The sequence below is a fragment of the Pipistrellus hanaki genome (assembly GCF_964339955.1).
Source record: "Pipistrellus hanaki genome assembly, chromosome: 9".
Classification (NCBI taxonomy): domain Eukaryota; kingdom Metazoa; phylum Chordata; class Mammalia; order Chiroptera; family Vespertilionidae; genus Pipistrellus; species Pipistrellus hanaki.
In genome coordinates this window covers 71,297,552-71,310,530 of record NC_140511.1, presented here as the reverse complement: position 1 = coordinate 71,310,530, position 12,979 = coordinate 71,297,552, and the positions used below count along the sequence as shown (strand labels likewise).

The 12,979-nt window shown below is 35.9% G+C and overlaps 1 pseudogene across 1 annotated transcript; it reads left to right on the top strand.

The window, feature by feature from the left end:
* The first annotated feature begins 5,275 nt into the window (after positions 1-5,275).
* On the top strand, positions 5,276-6,061 carry LOC311627596 (V-type proton ATPase subunit D-like; annotated as a pseudogene). Its single transcript has one exon. The product of its transcript is annotated as a V-type proton ATPase subunit D-like (transcript).
* Positions 6,062-12,979: the final 6,918 nt, after the last annotated feature.

The window sequence follows — 12,979 nt, the reverse complement described above, 5'->3', positions numbered from 1 at the left end:
GTATATTGAACATGTTAGTGAATTTACACAAATATTAACTTACATAATTTGGACTTCTGAGCAACCCACATGCTCACAAAAAATTTCTGGAGCCACTATTTCACTCTTGTAGTGTGGAATATTCTAGTTGAGAGCTGTTATCAATGATTTTTACTTTAAAATATGTTTTAATTTATTTTTATTTTTCCAAGGCTGTCTTATAAAATCTCATATCCCACCTTTTCTATCTATGCATACAGACTTCTCCCTGTGTGCCACAGGTATTCCTGATATCATGGATATAGGTTACATTTTGCTCTGCCTAGATTTTAATTTTCCTCAATTTTAATTCCAGCTTTACCATTTACTAGCCATGTGACCTTGAACACATTTCTTAATTTCGTAAGCCCAATTTCCCCTTCTGTTTAATATAAATGCTAATTAGTACTCTAGCCAATTTAATAGAACTGTTGTGAGGACCAAGTGGAGTAATTGTGTGATATTACATTAACTTACATTAATGTTATCATCTTGGCCAGGTAGTAAAAAGCTGAGAATTGAAAACCAGATAGAGAGTCCTAGTCTGACTGGAATGTTCTATCCAAAGGTGTGTGTGACCACAAAAGAGGTTGAATGTAGTCTGAGTTTTAATTCAGAGTGTCACTGTCCATAATAATATTTAAATGTGATAATAAAATTCATTATTCATTTATAAACCTATTTATTAAGAAATTTCTGCTTGATACATTTATAATTGTGATTATTTTTGAAAATAACCAAAGATTTAAAAATCTACCAAGGAATGATGTTAATTTCTAAAATCCAAATAATATCTGGTATAGAGGTTTTCTTGAATTCACTTTTAGCTAAAACATATGATAATGAAAATAATACCACAAGTTCTCATACGGTTTTCAAAGAATCTGGAGGATGCAGTCAGGCAAACTGGGAAAGATGATGTGAGATGGATTCAGAATGAATTATTTTTCTGTTGTACAAAGACTCAGAGGCCTCTTGGGGGCGGGGGGGGGGCAATGGAGAGACTAAATTACTTTCTCCATAATATCCTTTGCTAATAGAAAAAAAAATTCAATGTATTTTTAAGTCTAGAATGACGAAGATTAAAAGGAATAAAAAATACAGAATTTGCTGTCTTCAGTTTAAAAAGACTAATAATAACAGTCATAGTATTACTGTTGTCTTGCAATGTGCAAGACACTTTACGAAGTTGCTTTGAATGAATTAGCTCATTTAGTCTTCACAAGAACCATATGAATAATATACTATTAATATATTTATTTTATAAAGGATAAAAACCGAGACTTGGAGAGTTCAAGGCTGTGTAGCTGTAACAAAAACAGAAAGAAGAGAATAGCAATACTGATTTGAAGCCAGATATGTCAGATTCTACAACTTAAACTTGCAAACTCTCTGCAATATTTCTTCCGTGAGAAACCAAAATGCTGACTAGGAAATGTATAGTTATACTACATGTCACTTAATTCTTTTATATGATACTAAAACTCAAGGAGTTGCCTTCTTAAGATGTACAATCTTGAGATATATGGTCCCACAGTACATCATGCTTCTAAGGAACATTTTTTGAGCCATATCATAAGATTTTGTGGCTCACTTTTTCACAGAGACTCCATGGACTAATCCCATTCTCATTTTCCTCTTTATCTGAGTCATTGCCAGGAGCCAAATTACCTCCATTATCAAACAACTCAGTCACTTATCCCATATTATTCTATACATCTTGTACTCAGATCCAATTTTCTACCATCTCAAACCCTTCTACTGGGACATTGTGGCCATCTACTTAGGATAGCAATTTCATTAATATTTCCTGAGAATGTGTGCCATTTACTCCCTTTGCTTTATGGAAATGTGGCTGACTCCCCAAAAACACTTTTTCTATTGTGCTCTCAATGTGAGGTTTGTGAATTTCTTCAACTCTATACCTCAGAGTTAGAAGCATTACATTTCAGAGAAGGCAACACTATGGGCACAATAAAAACTATGAGTTTATGGGATAGTGAGAGTTAAATATCAATAGATGAAATATAGTTCATGCTACTGTGAAACTATTCTGTGTGGTATTTTAATAGTGAATGCATGGCAATAAACATTAGCCAAAAACCACATGACTAAACAGCACAAATAGTGAACTTTAACATATGAATATATATATTTTTTAAATCATTTAAAAGGTCAGGAAATCTGAGGAAGGAAAGCAGATTGATTACTCCCATCTAATTGTAAAACAACCTTATTGAATAATGTGGGGAGCAAATGTTGACTTCAGAAAATGCATAATAGTGCCTCAAACCAATCACTGTTTCACTAATAGAGAGATGTGGACAGGAAGCCAGGAAGGCTGGTCAACAACCTTAATTGCTCTAACCACTCACTGTTTAGTGGAAGCATTGTTAGCTGAAGCAGCCTCTACCTCTGTTTGTCTTATGTAAATTTCTGTTATTTCCTGCCTAAAGGCTATGGGTGTTTCCCCATAGTCTCAATAAAAGGGGATAGCAAAGCCAGACAGTATGTAGTCCTCCCACTAGAGGTGGGCTCCAGCCTGGCCCTTGATATCACCAAATTAATACTTTTGTAGCCTCTTCTCACTTGTGTGCAGCCTTCTCCAAACCCAAACCCTGAACCTGAGCCCTGAACCACACAGAATGTGAAAGGGGTTCACCACACATGAGACTAAAGGCAAAAGAAACTACACATAAACACTGTACCCTAGTTGAAATGTTATTTCCCATGAGGAAAGAGATGAACAATTTTGATATTGCTATACATGTATAAAGGAACTCAAAATTAAGAAAGCAGATGGCATATGTAGGAGTCAGATTTCTCAAGTTGTAGTGTTAATTTGCAGATAAACAATGGAAAGAGGCTAAAATGATCTACGTGATAGTAGACTAGAGTTAGAGACATCAGTATAAACTCATGTTTAGATTAATATAGATATAAATGGTTAAATACATAAATATGTGTGTGGTTCTTTACTCTATGAACTGAGAAGATATCCCTAGTACCATATCTTGCTTGATTTACTATTCTCTAATAAAAGAAACCAGACTTCCTTGGAGAAGTTGTTGATGGTAGCAGTGGGCTGGAACTATGCAAAATATGCCTAGGATATGCTGCCATTCCAGAAATTAAAAAATTGCTCAAAGTAAATAATTAAAAATAAACAACCAAACAAACAAACAAAAACACATTAATGGGACTATGTCATAGGAACACAAGGACCAATGAAAATAGCTTCTAAAGGCAAAGTTGGGACAATTTGAATAACCTAGTAAATAAATATTGTTAGATTATAACTCAAAATATAAAATATATATTCATATTATCTCCTATCTAATAAAGAGGAAATATATTAATTGACCCTCACACCATCTCAAAGATGGCGATACCCACAGATAAAAGGAGAGAATATGCTAATGGACTGTCCTGCCCTAAAAGATGGCAGCACACACCCAATAAGGAGGGAATATACTATTTGACTGTCCCGCCCTCAAAGTTGATGGCGCCCACAGCCAATAAGGAGGGAGTATGCTAATTAACTGCCACACCCTCAAAGATGGTGGTGCCCACAGCCACAAGATAGAGGTGCCCAGTCCTCTTAGCCCAGATGGGGCTGCAGCCATGGGCCTGCCTCCAGAGTCTCCCAGTCCTCTTAGCCCCCAGCCACCTAGCGTTGACCCAAGGCACAGGCAAGCCTTGGATGGCAACTGTCCAGCTGCCCAGGGCCATCCGAGGCTCAGATAACCACAGGCCAGGCTGAGGGACCCACCCTTTCAGTGTATGACTTTTCATGCACCGGGCCTCTAGTTAATAAATAATTGAGTACATTAGAATTTTAATATGAGACAAATATCCCATGAAGACAAATTCAAAATAGTTAAGGAGTTAACAACTTGACCTCTGAGTACAGTTAACAATATGTAACCTTGATAGAGATTAAAATTGTACTTTAATCCTGTGGTTTTCCTTCCCTCCCACACATTCAAAAAGCATATACAAAAAACAAAACAAACAAACAAACAAACAAAAAACCCCTCAGGTTAATTATGAGAAAAATAGACAAATTCCAAAATAAAGGCATCCCGTCAAACAACTCACCAGTGGTACTCAAAACTGTCAAGGTCATCTAAACAAAAAAGTCTCAGAAACTATCACAGTCAAGAATAGCCTAAAAAATATGACCACTTAAAGTAATGTGGGAATCAGAAACATAAAAAGAGCTATAGGTTTAAACTAAGGAAATCTGAACAAACTATTGTATATACTTAAGGTAATATTATAATAAGTGTACCATACTAATGTTAGGTGTTAATAAGTAAAATTGGTATATGGGAATTCTTGGTACTGTCTTCTAATTTTTTTGTGTGTGAATTTGTAACTATTCTGAAAATAGTCTACTTTTTAAATCAATCCAGTGAACTATTATCCATGTTTTCCAGGAATTCCCAAGCCCTTACCTTTTGGCTAAAGCTAGTTGGAGGAAAAGGGAGATCAATCAGACCGCTTCCCAGAAATTTAAAGTCAGGCCTGAGATAAAGTTAGTTAATCCCTTTGTATAAACTCGTTTGTATACTAAGGAGTCTGAAGAAAGAATATCCAGCCATGTGAAACAGAAAAGCAGAACCCTAAAAAAAATCTATCTACCCAATAAGAAGAGAATGAGAAACAGTACTAGTGGGTTTTCAATGTTATCATCCCAGTGCCATACTGCAATAATTTGCATATTTTGCTCTTGAGTTCTGCAAGACACCCTTCTATTCGCTCTTAAAAAAAAAAATCAGGAATTATTTTGAGAATAGTGTCTGTGAACCCAATAGCCATTGAGAATAGTGTCTGTGAACCCAACAGACAAAAATATCTTCCCTCAAGGATCTTCAATCCCAGTGTACTACTATACTACTTTCCAATCATTCTGATTGTCACAGCTTTCTCCCTTGTTTCTTTAGTGTAAAAACTTCCCTCTAGCTTCAGAACTTGAAAGACTTTTTTGTCCCTTAGCTTAGGATACTTTAAGAACTCTAACCATATTCTGACAATACACTTTCTCCAGATAAAGCTCACTCTGAGGCAGAGATTTCTTTGAGTCATTACCTACGGAAAGGACAGGAAAGCAGAGAAGGAAACAGGATTGTGTAGAAGGAGGAATGGAGTTGCAATGCAGTCTAACCAAGACCTCAGCTGAGCAGAAGATGCTGTGGCTGGGTCTAAGGGGAGGGAACTCACGGGGAACCAGAGCCCAACAGTCCTGGTCTGAATGTCCAGCAACGTCCGAATTGAAATCTTTCCCTCAAGAATGGCACAGACCATCATGAAGGCTGGGAATAAAAGGTGCGCAGATGGGTCAAAACCTCATGAAGGAAAGATCTGAAACCTTAACTCTTCAATTTCGACAGATCCTAAAGAAGATCATAGAGACTAAAATGCTGATGAATGAAGTGATGAGAGAAGCCACCTTTTTACTTGCTGAGGCCAAGTTCACAGCAGGGGACTTCAGCACCACAGTTATCCAAAATATAAATAAAGCCCAAGTGGAGATTCCAGCAAAGAAAAATAATGTAGCAGGTGTTACCTTGCCAGGATTTGAACATTACCATGAAGGAACTGACAGTTATGAACTGACTGGTGTAGCCAGAGGTGGGGAACAACTGGCTAAATTGAAGAGGAATTAGGCTAACACAGTGGAACTGCTGGTGGAACTCGCCTCACTGCAGACTTCCTTTGTTACTTGGGATGAAGCTATTAAGATAACCAACAGGCGTGTAAATGCCATTGAACACATCATCATTTCTAGGATTGAACGTACCCTTGCTTATATCATCACAGAGCTGAGTGGGAGAGCAAGAAGAGTTCTGTAGGTTAAAGAAAATACAGGAGAAGAAAAAGATTCTCAAGGAAAAAAAAAACTGAGAGGGACTTGGAGAAACAGAGGGTAGGTGGAGGGGTGTCGGAGCCTGCCAGTCTTCTGGCTGAAGAGAAGGATGAGGATCGTCTGTTTGAAGGACCTTGCCTGCTCTGGTTCTTTCAGAAGTCCTGGATGTGACATCACTTTAGTTCAGTGTGCAGGTTTGGTTTGTGTAGCTGTTTATTTTTTGGTTTCATTTCATTGGTTGTAAAACTTCCCTGGATGTCCGTTTATGGGATTACCTTTGCAGAATCCTAATTTACCAACCATTGATCACAGATGAGATTTAGAGAAACTGCTTAGGAACTTGTAGAATTTATTCTGCAGAAGTGTCACCGTACCCCAATTATAAATGGTTGCAGGTGATCGGCTTACCAAACATATTAGGGAATTCCCCACAGGAACCAGCAGTGATCTCAGGCCAATACAAGAAGGCCAACCAATGTAGGAGCACCCTCCATTCCTACCCACCCATACCCCCTGGGCTGTTGTCTGAAACAGCAACAGCATTCTGTGTTTCTGTGGTACTTCTCCAGCTTTAGGAAAGCCTTAATTTAATTTTACGTTGCATGACACATCTGTTTGTTCTCTCTGTCATGGAACACTTTTGCCAATTTGCAAGTGACTGTGGTATAAACAATAAAATGATTTAAAAAAAAAAAAAGACCTCAGCTACTTCCAAGGGACTATCTGGGGCTAAATGGCTCTTCAGATTTGCAGCACATTGGGTGACCTGTTATAAGTTGATCATTCACTAGAGTGGGCTTCCCTTAGAAGGAGTTTTGAACTTGAATGAAGTAGTGTTCTTCAGCTGACATATTTCCAAAGAAGGCTAAGACTTGGATTTCCGAGAGCACTTTCAGCAGCTTGGAAAATAAGTTACTCATTTTTTAAGGGGATCTGGTTAGGGCTACGTGACATCTACCACATCATCATTTCATCTACCTATTTCAACATTCCACAGACAAAATATACATTGAGTGGCCAGATTTTTATGATCTCTAAATGCATACTATTCTGGCCACTTTTTTAAAAGAAAGGACAATTTTTGATACTTGACATTTTTCCAGATGATAAAGTATTTTTCTCTCTCCTTGAATTAGCAATTAGCATATGCTTCCAGAAACCCCTGAATTTTCTAATTTTTATATGAAGCATTTTATATGCTTCAGCAATACATTTCTGATGGCTATGTTCTTCCTATCAATTAAGACTTCTCCCTTAGAAAGATAAAATACAAATGTGTCTCTTTTAAATCAGGCTGCCTTCACTAAAGAGGGCTGCATATTTCTAGATTTTCCAATGACTCAGATGAAGGTGGCTCTAACTCTATGCTTTAAGTCATAAACAGTTTCTCATGAACACAATCCTATTATGATTAATACAAAGGTAAGACAGAGATACATCTGCACGTGGCAGGAAATTTAATAGTGAGTCAAGATAAAGAAATGTCCAAATCCTTAACACTCAAACCAGCTGCATACCGCCATCATAAATTCCCAAGGAGCATATAGAATCATTCCCATTAATGATTACGAGTGGACACCGGGCTGTAAATCTTCAAGCAGAAGATATGTTCCTATGCAAGAAATATAATGGATCTCTAAGACTTTCTGTATAGATCTCAGTCTGAAAGAATAGACTAAGGTACAATCTAAAGCTCTGTCCACTCTTAATGTTTCCCAAGGAAAGTTCCATTTCTGGATACCATATCAAAGCAAAGTGAAATAAAACCACACTTGACACCAAGGTCTCAGTGTTTTTAAACTCTGAATAGTCTACAAAAATCTCTATGACCCCTCATCCCAAACATGGCCCAACTCATTGAATGTGATCCTATTCTTTTAAATAAGAAATACTTATTGAACTTTATACTAGGTCCCTGAAATGGTGTAAGTCTGCTATTTAAATATGTGTGTGTGTGTGTGTGTGTGTGTATGTTTGTATGTATGTATATGTACTTCTCTCATTTATAGATGTGTGTGAGTGATCACACACAAGTTGAGGGGAATTGTATTATTCTACTCTAGAGATATTTCTGAAGTCAAGGTCTCAGTTTCCTTGATTCTAATGCTGTGACTTAGCCTGCTTCCATTTTTCTCCTTGAAAATTGTAACTAAAAACCTGCTTTCTCGAAATAGCCTGTGAAGTATAATTCAGTTTTATCAGGAAGTTCAGAATATACTATGTAACAGAACATGGAGTCTGGTGGTTTTCAAATACTCTATTTCATTAATTCTAATTTTTTCACCTACATCTTAATCTTTCAGAAGTCAGAATGAAATTACTTAATTCCTCCTTCTTGCTGACTCTGAAATAATCATTAAATTGTTTTGGTTTCAGATTTATTTATTTACTTATTTATTTCAAAGTTTTTACTGATAATTACTTGGAAGAAAATTAATGGTTTTAAAAGATAATTTTTAAAAGCTAAAAATTCTTTTAAATCCTATATTCACAATTTTGTCTCTTAGATGCCCTTAAAACTTAACAATTATCTAGTTTTTATATTTTGATCCAGAATATGAAGTTTTCAAAAATATCCCTTTATAAGAGTAAATACCTCCTCTCAAATAGGCTAGGTTTATCAGTAGGTGATAAACCTAAGGCAGTACTTTTCATTTCTGAAAGCCTCACATTGAATTTATATGGCTCATGCCCAATTAGACTCTAGACCTTTATATTATAAATGCCTTCTTTCATTTTTAAATTTGCAGCAGTTAATAGTTGTACCAGTTGTGGATCTTTTTCAATAGATGGAGTTACACATATGTTGCTATATATGCAATTTGATATGTATGCTATTTTGTTGTATTGAAAGCAAGCTTCAAAACTTCATATCTCAAATTTGCTGAAAGTGTTAACGTCATAGATATTTTTACACTTAAAGATGTTGAGTTTCATACAAAAAAAAAAGATCATTTGCAGGAACCTTTAATTCATGACTTTATTTTGAAGAAAAAGTTATTGTATACTTTGGGAAGCTTATGGTGAACATGCTCCATCTCAAGATACTTGTGAACGCTGGTTTAATGCTTTAAAAGTGATGATTTCAATGTGAAAGACAAAGAATGTCCAGGTCAACTGAAAAAGTTTGAAGACCAACAATTACAAGCATTATTGGATGAAGATGAATGTCAAACTCAAAAACAACTTGCAGAAAGATTAAACATTGCTCAGCAAACAATTTCTGATCATTTACAAGCAATGGGAAAGATTTTAAAGGAAGGAAAATGGGTGTGACATTAACTGAATGAAAGACTAATGGAAAACCAAATATCATCAGTAAAATGTGGTTTCAAGGCAAGAAAGAAAGTCTTTTCAGCATCAAATTGTGACTAGAAATGAAAAGTGGATTTATTTTGAGAATCCCAAAGGCACAAAATCATGGATTGATCCAAGTCAACCATCAACATCGACTGCAAGACCAAATAACTTTGGAAAGAAGACAATGCTCTGTGTTTGGTGGGATCAGCAAGGTGTGGTGTTTTATGAGCTTCTAAAATCAGAAGAAGCCATTAATACTAATTGCTAGCTACCAACAACAAATAATCAATTTGAATCATGCTTTGATTGTGAAATGACCAGAATGTTCCAGAAAATACTGCAAAGTAATTTTGCTTCATGATGACGCACCATCACACACTTCAAAACCAGTTAAAAATACATTAAAAGATCTTTCCTTGGAAGTATTAACCTATCCACTGTATTCATCAGACCTTGCTCCTTCAGGTTACCACTTGTTCTGATCAATGGCACATGCACTTTCTGAACAGCACTTCAAAATGTATGAAGAAGTGGAAAATTTGGTCTCTGAATGGTTTGCCTCAAAACAAGAAAAGTTCTATTGGGATGGTATCCACAAATTACCTGAAAAATGGGGGAAATGTGTAGCTAGTAATGGGCATTACTTTGAATAAAGCACTTTTGATGTGTCTCTTGAAATTACTGTGTTTTCTTTGATTATAAAATCCACCATTATTAACCGGTAAACGTTTGACCAGATTTCCTTCTTTACCATTTTAGAATTTCTGTAGTGTTTACAATTTTAGTTTTTTTTTTTTCCTTTTTATTGAATTTGTTGGGGCAAAACTGGTTAGCAAAATTAAACAGTTTTCAGTGCACAATTCTAGCACATATCATCTGCATATTGTCCTGTGAGTTCACCTCACCGAATCAAGAATTTGTCCATTGCCATTTATCCCCCTATACCCACCTCTACCTCCACACACCTCCTCAGCCCTAGAATCACTACACTGTGTCTCTCTTGATGACTTTTTTTCTAACACTTTAGAGGATTAAAATGATAACTGAAAGCATTTTGTATGTAATTTTAATATAGAAATCCTAGCTTTTCAACCATCTCTCCAGTTCTTCTATCCCATGAATCTTGACATTAAAATCCTCTTTCTAAAGTAACCTGAGAATTTTAATTTTTTTTGCAACCTAAAGGAACATTACTGACATGCATAGCCTCCTCAGCCTGTTCCTTTACTGTAGGATTCTCAGGCTTAAGTGGTTAATTCTAATTCTAAGTGAAATCTTTCTAACTATTATTAACTTACTTATGCCAATTTATGTAGAGTGGAAAATGTGTCTTGAGTCCTACTTCAAACCATTCTTCATGTAAGCTAATAGAATAATTAATGCTTTTTGTCCAAAGGCTCAATCAGATATTATTTTAGTTTTGTTAAACTCATTTCCCAACCTTTTAGATATGTTATACTACCTCTAAACTTTAATTTCTCCCTATCACTCTCAGCTTGATTCCTTTTCTTATAGATCCTAAAACATAGAAGGAAACTTAAGTTTAAGCATTTCTACTGGTAAAGAAAAAAAATTCTCTGTAGATACCAACATCGTAACCCACACTCAGTCTGAAACTATTTATATAAAAGTCCTTAGGAAGTCATTTGTGTAATGAGTCAACAAGTGTGTGAGAGCTTCTCCAATAAAACTGAATAAGGTGAATCTACTGCCCATTAGAAAAACCTTAAGAGATAAATGCATATTTTATGAATAATCAAAACATAAATAACAATACATGCCACTCACTAACAATAAAAGCTAACTATTTAGTATATTTTCCAGTATTTCATTTCTCATTCTGGTTTAAATGACCAATTTAAGCTCTTTAGGTGGTTAGAATAGTATTACACCTATTTTCCTAATCCTATTGCATGATTATCATTTATTTTGATGGAGTATATGTATGTGTGAGAAAGTAGGTATGAGAATGTGTGTATGTGTGCATTTGTGTGAGTTCAAGAGAGACAAGAGATACCCTTTCAGCCATAAACATTTTTCACTCCCTAAGTTCCCTATAATTATATTGAAATGCTTTTGTTGCAAGCATATTTTTTATACCCTACCTGGGGTTCTTGGACCAGTAGCATTGATTTCATATGGAAATTGTTAGAAATGTAGGATTTTGGTTTCTGAACACAATGTACTGCATAAGCATCTCCATTTTAACATGATCCTCAGGTTATTTCTGTGCACATTACATTTTTAGTAGTCCTGCTCTAGAGCATGCTGCTTCCCCTGTATCTTGGGTTATTATCACCATGATAAATCTTTCTCTTTCTCTTTTATCACCTGGCATTTTGAACAACATCATACTATATTGTCCTGTCTGGTTTTTCTTTAGACAGTGATATCTGTGTTAGTAATCCCAGTGTTCCTGCTTAATCTTGTTTCCATTATCACTGTCACAAATAGTACTACTTCTCTTGAGCACCTTCCCTTGTCAAGTGGAGTTTCAGGTTTCAAAGACCCTTTATTAATATTAGCAGATATTGAGGTCATTTTTGTTACCAATCATTTGTGTCATCCTGGTCCTATTGATTAAGATCAAACTCATTTAATCCTGTGTGTTTTAGAATAGGCTACAGGTACCTAGACTTTTTTAGATAATTCCACTAAATGATTATCCCTCTTTAACAAAAAATAAATTAGTATTATTCTAGTTTACTATTTCTAACTTCCTAGTTCCTGGAACAAAATGGAAGGTGAGACCTTTGGATTAAATTCATTTTCTCCTACTTTTAAGCTAAACAGTCTTTAAATATACATATATATATATATATATATATATATATATATATATATATACATACATATATATATATATATATATATATATATATATATATATATATTTCAGAGAGGAAGGTGGAGAGGGAGAGAAAGATAGAAACATCAATGATGAGAGAGAACAATTAATTGGCTGCCTCCTTCACGCCCCATACTGGGGATTGAGTCCGCAACTCAGGCATGTGCCTTTGACTAGAATCAAACCTGTCACCCTTCAGCCACAAGCCAAAGCTCCATCCACTGAGCCAAACCAGCTAGGGCTCAGCTAAACAGTCTTTGACAAATTACAGAAATTCTCTTTGTGCTGTGTCTTCATATTTGCCCTTGCCATACATTTTGTTGTGAAGGAACAATGATCTCTGCCAAGCACCCAGAAAAGCACTTCCCACACAGCTGGCTCTCAAATAGGCCAGCCCCCTCTACCTCTTCCCAGGTAGAGGCAGAACAGGAAATAGCATGTCTCACACTCTGGACTCATCCTGAACCCTGAACTGCTGCCTCCTTGGAGACAAGCCTCTGCAGCTCAGCTTCATCCTGGCTGCACTTCCAGGTTCCAGAAGCTGTTTAGGACCCAAGGGCCTTTAATCACTAAGGCTGTCCCTAGCTTTCCTCAATTCTGAAAGGTGGCACTTATGTAGGCTTACATTTATTTTTTCTTCCAAGACTTCATAAAAATAAGGAGATATGACCAAGATTTGCCTAAGAATGTCATGAGAAAATGACACATTTTTACATTTCCTTTTCTAGTATATGCCATCAGTTCCTATTTGAGTTTGGTGTGCAGAAAACTGCTGTTTTGAGGCAAGGACGTGTGTTCTTTAACTTATTGATCAAAGAACAATAGACATTGAGACGGATTGGGATGATGGTGAGTTCATGCGTCTATTTTATCATTAATATATTTTAATTATGCCTTACCTATTGTACATACAGAGATAATAAGTCAAATAGCACTCTTCT